General features: G+C 44.6%; 1 protein-coding gene across 5 annotated transcripts in view; it reads left to right on the top strand.

Annotated features, from left to right (window-relative positions):
- The first annotated feature begins 1,656 nt into the window (after positions 1-1,656).
- ZFYVE16 (zinc finger FYVE-type containing 16) overlaps positions 1,657-6,000 on the top strand; it is a 59,742-nt gene continuing 55,398 nt past the window's right edge. For 4 of the 5 annotated variants that reach the window (XR_004056348.1, XR_004056347.1, XM_010386013.2 and 1 more), the window contains exon 1: positions 1,737-2,068. The gene's annotated coding sequence lies outside the window, so the exon portion shown is untranslated. Of the gene's footprint in view, positions 2,069-6,000 lie in introns of all 5 variants that reach the window. The other variant, XM_030927291.1, reaches the window with a different exon arrangement.

Here is a 6,000-nt window from a genome sequence, read left to right as displayed (position 1 = left end):
TTTCCCCACTGATCTATTTAAGGTGTTTGTCTTTTTTCTATTCTCTTTGTCCTCACACTTTACTATATAAATACTTCTGTCCCCAATATGCATTTGTGTATATGAGTCTCTGCTACTAGACTGTGGTTCCCCATGGGCAGTGGCCCCATTTTATTTTATCTGTGAAGAATGCCTAACACATAGTAGGAAAAAGGAATACGGTACTTTGTAGAATTATTCTTAGGATTAAATGACATAATGTAAGCAAAGCGTCTAACACACTGTCACAAAGCAGATGCTCAATACATACATTACTTTAGGCAATCAAAAGTTATGCTATTTCATTTGTTGTTTAGGAAAACAAAGGTTAGAGATTCAATATCTTTCAAAGATCAGGAACTATAGCTGTAAACTGCAGATTTAAGATGTGAACCGTGATTCTCAAATCTTTCATCACAAATCACATGTGGCTGGAATACTCGAAAAATTATAATTCTTGCAATTCTTTTTTTCTTTTTTGAGACTGAGTCTTGCTCTGTCGCCCAGGCTGGAGTGCAGTGGCCCGATTTTGGCTCACTGCGACCTCCGCCTCCTGGGTTCAAGCGATTCTCCTGCCTCAGCCTCCCGAGTAGCTGGGGTTACAGGTGCCGGCCACCACACCCAGCTAATTTTTGTATTTTTAATAGAGACGGGGGTTTCACCATGTTGGCCAGGTTGGTCTCGAACTCCTGACCTCAGGTAATTCGCTTGCCTCGGCCTCCCAAAGTGCTGGGGTTACAGGCGTGAGCGCCCGACCAATTCTTGCAATTTTTGAAAGATCAGTATGAACTGTGAGCTGTTAAACCTCTGAGGAACTGCTTTTTCCCTGTATCTGTCTGTATCGGATCCCATATGTATGTCTCTTCCCTTATTTTTATTTTTATTTTTTTTTTAGAGACACGGTCTGATTCTGTCGCTCAGGCTGGAATGCAGTGTTGCCACCAGAGCTCATTGCAGCTTTGATCTCCTGGGCGTCAGTGATCCTCCCACTTCAAACTGTGAACCAGTAGCTGGGACTACAGGAACGTGCCAACACGCCCGGCTAATTTTTTAATTTTCACTTTTAGTATTGACAGGGTCTTGCTATGTTGCCCAAGCCCGTCTGGAACTCTTGACTTCTAGCGATCCTCCCGCCTCGACCTCCCAAAGTGCTGGGATTACAGGCGTGAGCCACCGCGCCCGGTCTCCCATTTAAATTTATTGGAAACTTGTGGTAAAAATAGCAAAGCTCAACAAGCAAATATACATCAAGTGAGTGCCATTTTATTTCTCCATTAGAGCAGTCAGCTTTTGCTTTTAGACAGGGAGACAGCTGTTCTCGTGGCCGCTTTAAAAAAACGAAACAAAACATTCAGAACCAACGCAGCGAAGGGAAGGAAAGGGATGTCGTCAGCTGAAGTGGCTTGGAGCTCGGGGTTGGCTGGGAACATTTTTATTGCTGCCGGGAGGAAGAAGGGGAAGCTGGGGAGGTGGGGGGGCAGTCTGTTTGAAGTAAACAAAAAGTTAGGTTTTCCGAGGGGCCAGCAGCGCGGAGAGCAGGCCCAGCCAGCTGCCGGGAAGGCGGGTCTGTCCAGTAGAGACCGGAACGCCGCGCAAGCTCAGCGGAGGGCTACAGCTGGGGCTGGAGAAGCTGCCTCTAGGTTAGCGAAGGGTAAAGGAAGTCGGACACTGACGCGAGAGGCCTCCCGATCCCGGAGTCGAGTGGAAAACCGAGTCCCGATCTAAGGCACAATCATCAGGCGTCCCCATCACCCGAGAACCCACTCAGGCACTTCCGGTAAGAAGTCTAGCGCCCCCTGCTCCGAACCTGCATCGTAGTGCGCAGGCGCCCCACGCCTGGAGACAGCCGGGGACGCCGAGGAAGGATGCGTGTGAGCCGAAGAGGAAAGCCTCCTCTGCGCCTGCGCTCTCTGCGCTGCCCGGGGGGGCGGGGAAAGAAACCCTGAGCCGGAGGCTGGCACTCCCAGGACTCCCGGCCGGGGTCGCTCTTCACTCCTCAGCGTGACGTCGTGTCGAGTTCCCAAAAAGCTCCGCCGGGGCTGTAGGGGAGGTAAGAGCCCCCCGTGACCGGTCGTCTCGGCCTCCCCTCAGCCCTGCTGTTCCCACAGAGGGGGCGGGGTGACCGCTGGACCCGCCGACCTGGGCGCTGGGTCTGGCCCTCTTCCTCTGCGGACAGAGCCTGGGCCCCGACCAATTCCTTTTCCGAGCCCCTGGAGCTGGCCGGGGAACCCTGGCCCTCCAATCTGATGTCCCCTCCTGGAGCCTGAAGGGCCAGACCGGACTGGACCGGGAGGGCAATCACGGCGGCTGTTTGCCCGGTTCCACCCTCCCGGGCCGCCGGAGTGGCCGGCGCTCCTGGGGGAGAGACCCCCGCGGGTGGAGGGAGAAGCGCCCTGGCGCCGCCGTCCCGCCTGGGGAGGGGCTGCGAGTGCAGAGGGGACTGTGGTTCTTCAGGAGTGGCAGAGGCTGGGTCCCCGCAGAGGAGTCTCATGTTGCCGGTGCTCTCGCACTGCCCATTCCCGCACCCATGCATTTTCTCTTCGTTAGAGAACAGAAGGGTGCAGTGGCCGTCTTTCCCGCTGCCTTTCCTTTGGTATTTTGAGAAAGTCCAAAAGAGGACCTTATTTTTAACTCTTATTTGTACTACCGTGATTGCAAGAGTTATGGTCCAGACTAAGAATGTTCTTTCTTGTTAGTTTGGCTAGTCCATACATTTGATATTAAGTGAATCTTTTCAATTCAAAAAATAGGCACTTTGTTGATTCAGTCAGATTCCTCCGTTTATTCACTTGAGCTTGTCGTCTCTTGAGTTGGCAGGAGTTTAATGGTTTAATCCAGTAGAACTATATATAATTTTCCGCCTAATTTCTTCCTTTTTTTTCTCCCCTGGATATTAAACTGCATGCTTAGTGGCAAAAATTGAAAAAATAGAATAAAGAATAAGCAAAAATGATCAACCATAATTCCACCATGTTATAGTAATCAATCACTTTTAATGTTTTGACTTTTTTCCTTTGAGTCTTTTTTTCCCTGTGCATTTTCTTGAGATTTTATATCATTGGATTGTCTACTTTCCTTGATTTAAATTACGTTGTAAGCATTTCCCCATGTTTTTAAAAAGCTTCATAAAAATGACTTCTTGATTATACATGAGCAAAGTATCTTTTGAAACAGTTATATTACAGATAAAGCCAAATTCCCATTAATTATCCCCAATCATAATGTTACATGATAGAATAGTGCTACAGTTCATTTAACGTTATGATTGGGGATAATTACGCTTAAAAATTATTGAGGACCAATAGAGTTTTTGGTTCCTAATGCTGCAGTATATTTGCCATTTTGGAAATTAGAACTCAGAAAACTGAAGATGTTTTATTTATTCATTTAAAAATAACAGACTCATATTAAATAATTTTTGAGTGAAAAGTAACTATTTTCTAAAACAAAACTTAGAGGAGCATGGCATTGTTTTAAATTTTTCAAATCACTTTAATGTCTGATTTATGGAAGACAGCTGGATTTTCATATTTGCGTTTGTTGTGCTATCTGGTTTAGGTTGAAGCATATGAAGAAAACACCAGTCTTGCACAGATATGTAGTAGGAAAAGGAAAGATTTTACAAGCCTGCTGAAAGGCTCCTGGGAACATCCAGGGGTCCTGAGACCACAGTTTGAGAAAGCTGATTTAACCGTTTTTGGATTGATGGGCTGTTAGGTGGTTTAAAATTGTACACTATTGCAACCACTACAACAGTGAACGTTCTTTGTGATGTTTTCTGGTGTATGCGTGCTAGTGTTTTTCTGTAAGTGGAATTGCTAGGTCATAGAGTTTTGCTTTTTTTTAAAACAAGTTTGTTGAACACATTACTTTTGATGCCTGTATAATTTTCTGTTGTGCACTAATGTTGGTGATTCGATTGTTTCAACTAATGATTTGGTGAAATATCTTTGCATGTTTTTAGTTGTTTTGAATTATTTTCTTTTTGGGGGGGCTGGAGGAAGTCCAGTAAAAACCAGACAACTGCTAAATACATTCTAAAAGAGCTGTAACACATGGATTCTTTTCTAAAATTTCTAAAAAGATAATTGTTAGATCAAATATTAGGAATCTTTTTCAGGCTATTGGTACATACTGTCACATTGTTTTCCTGGGAGATAGTACCAGTTTATTTCCTGTCAGCAGTGACTGTCATGCTTAAAAAACATAAACAAAAACAAAACACACACACACATGCACACCCTTACCAACATTGAGTACTTTTATTATTTTAAAAAATTGTTTTAATTTAGCAGACAATAAATGGTGTATGTTCTAATTCTCATTACCTTGCTAGTGCACTGAATATTTTTCATAATCTTACTCGTTGTCTGTTGATGTTATTTGTCCATTTATAGTCCAGTGTCCAAGTGTTTTTCTAACACATTTTTATCTTCTCAAATATATTGTAAGGAAACGTGCTGCATTTTTTTTTTTTTTTTTTTTTTTTGAGGTGGAGTCTCGTTATGTTGCCCAGGCTGGAGTGCAGTGGCGCGATCTAGGCTCTCTGCAACCTCTGCCTCCCGGATTCAGGTCATTCTCCTGCCTCAGCCTCCTGAGTAGCTGGGACTACGGCCACGCGCCACCACGCCCAGCTAATTTTTGTATTTTTAGTAGAGACGGAGTTTCACTGTGTTGGCCAGGATGGTCTCAATCTCCTGACCTCGTGATCCGCCCGCCTCAGCCTCCCACAGCGCTGGGATGAGCCACTGCGCCCGGCCTTAGGAAACGTGGTGTACGTTTTTTTAAAGAAAAGAACAAAATTATGGTTTCTCTGTTTGCAAGAGCACATGCCTTTTTTTTTATTTTTTGAGACGGAGTCACGCTCTCTCGCCAGGCTGGAGTGCGGTGGCACAATCTTAGCTCACTGCAACCTCTGCCTCCCGGGATTCAAGCGATTGTCCTGCCTTAGCCTCCCAGGTAGCTGGGACTACAGGCGCGCACCGCCAGGCCCAGCTAATTTTTGTTGTTGTTGTTGTTTTATTTTTAGTAGAGACGGGATTTCACCATTTTGGCCAGATGGTCTCGATCTCTCTTCAGCTCATGATCTGCCTGCCTCGGCCTCCCAAAGTGCTGGGATTACAGGCGCGAGTCACCTGAGTACACTGGCTGAGTACATGCTTATTTAAAAAAAGTAAAATAGTATGAAGACATATCATGTAGCTCTGAAAGGTTTACATAATCCCATTCCTACATTTATAGTATTACTAACATCATTAATGTTTGTTCCTTCGTATTTTTTTACTGTGCCTTTATTAATTTTTTTTACAACTTATTTGTAAAAATAGGTTTGTACAATGCATAAAGTTTTGTGATTTGATTTTCTTTCATTTAACATTATATGTTGGATATTTTTCTACCGAAGTCCATATAACTTGGCAAAGTTTTATCCTGGGTGGTTTTAGGAACGTGAATTGTGATCTTTAGTTATCTGATGGCAGACTCTTGTCCTCTTCTGAATGTATTCTCTTCCTAGGTGATCTCATCCATTAACAGCTGTGTGTTGCCAATTCCCAAATCTTTATCTGTCTCAGACTTCTCTCCTGCATTCCAGATTATTATATTCAGCTGCCTTTTGGATATCTCTCCCAGGATGTTCTCAAGGTACTTCAAACAGTCCAAAGGTGGACTCATGTTTCCCTTAATCCTGCTCCTCTTTGTATTGCCTGTCATGGTCAGTGGCACCACCATCTACCCCAGCCACTCATGGTGGAAACCTGGCACTAATCCAGCTTTCTCCCTTGCTTTCAGTCTCCAAAAGTTCTCATTCTTTTGCCACTTTTATTTCATTTTATTATTTTTATTTGAGACAGGATCTCACTGTGTTGTCCAGGCTGGTCTCAAATTCCTGGGCTCAAGCTAATCCTCCCACCTTAGGCTCTGGAGTAGCTGGGACCACAGGCGGCCATCACCATGCCTGGCTCATTTTAGCCATCTTTATAT

The sequence above is a fragment of the Rhinopithecus roxellana genome, chromosome 3 (assembly GCF_007565055.1).
Source record: "Rhinopithecus roxellana isolate Shanxi Qingling chromosome 3, ASM756505v1, whole genome shotgun sequence".
Classification (NCBI taxonomy): Eukaryota; Metazoa; Chordata; class Mammalia; order Primates; family Cercopithecidae; genus Rhinopithecus; species Rhinopithecus roxellana.
This window is presented reverse-complemented; position numbering and strand designations above follow the sequence as displayed.